At 45.2% G+C, this 1,235-nt stretch overlaps 1 pseudogene; it reads right to left on the bottom strand.

The window, feature by feature from the left end:
- Nucleotides 1–439: 439 nt before the first annotated feature.
- Nucleotides 440–834, bottom strand: LOC111539384 (annotated as a pseudogene).
- Between the last annotated feature and the right edge of the window lie 401 nt (nucleotides 835–1,235).

Here is a 1,235-nt window from a genome sequence, read left to right as displayed (position 1 = left end):
CTGGATGCCAGTGATCACTATGGCTTCGTCTGCTGCAGGCTGGAAGCACCATGGGGCTAGCTCTCCCTGACAGTGGATCTCAACCATTGCCAAATGGGATTTGGTAGATAAGTACCCCGGCTCCTTCCTTTTTGTTTGTTTAGACTTTCAAACAATTTTTTGTAGTAAAATGTAAAATCTACCATCTTAACTATTTAAATGTACAGTTCAGTGGCATTAAGTACATTCACCTTTTTGTGTAACCACCACCACCATCCATCATCCATCTCCTGAACGTTTTCATCTTCTCAAACTGAAACTCTGTACTGTGAAACAATAACTCCTCATTGCCTCCTTCTCAGCCCCTGGCAAACACCATTCTACTCCTAGACTACTTTCAGACTCAGTTTCTTCTTTCATTTAATAAAAGAGAGCCCACTGCTGACCAATGGGATTGTTTCTATTGTGGAGGCCTTCTCGCAAACATGTGATTGAGTTTCTTGTAGAGAACGGTAATAGGAAACGGGATTGTAGAAAGAAGAGAGAGACAAAACTGGATGAGGGTTTCATACTGGGTGTTGCATCCACAGGTCTCAGCAGCCCTGCACGGGTCTGCCCAATTCTTGCGCATCAAAAGTTGATCTTGCGAGCCATTTCTATGCCGTAGATCTACCAGCACCTTTCATAGCTTTCCCTCTGTCGCCGGCAGCATGGCTTCTCATAGTACTGCCGAGGCTTAGTGCCCTCAATCAGCCTATTCATAGTGAGGATTCTGCTTAGGGTCCTGTATGCACCTTCCATGTTCCTTTCCCTTACCATCACAGTCCTGGCAATGAACTTCAGATGTTTTGCCATGACCTTGGATTTAACTCTCCGTTCTGCAGGACCTGGTGCGTTCAGTACCTAGCTGACCCGAAGGCTTCTCCTCTTTCCTCTTTTGTGGGGGTAACTATACTGGTTCCTGGAGTTCTCCAGCAGAATTAAGCTCTGGTTGCCTCTAGTGATGACTTGCTTGGTAACACAATTTTTACTGGTATCTGTTCCTTCCCTACCTTACTTCACTGTTCTACCAGCATTTCCTGGGGTCACTTCCCAAATAAACAACTTGCACTCCGTTGCTTGTCTCATGTTTTGCTTCTGGGGAAACCCAAACCAGGATGACCCCTCCCTGACTTGTATGCTGCTTTCAACATTGTGGAAGGGGTTGGAGAGGAAAACAGGGGGGAGATTCAGAAAAATAATTTATTTATTCATTC

The sequence above is a fragment of the Piliocolobus tephrosceles genome, chromosome 1 (assembly GCF_002776525.5).
Source record: "Piliocolobus tephrosceles isolate RC106 chromosome 1, ASM277652v3, whole genome shotgun sequence".
Classification (NCBI taxonomy): domain Eukaryota; kingdom Metazoa; phylum Chordata; class Mammalia; order Primates; family Cercopithecidae; genus Piliocolobus; species Piliocolobus tephrosceles.
Note: the sequence above shows the minus strand (reverse complement) of the source record. Positions and strands in the feature narration are given on the sequence as shown.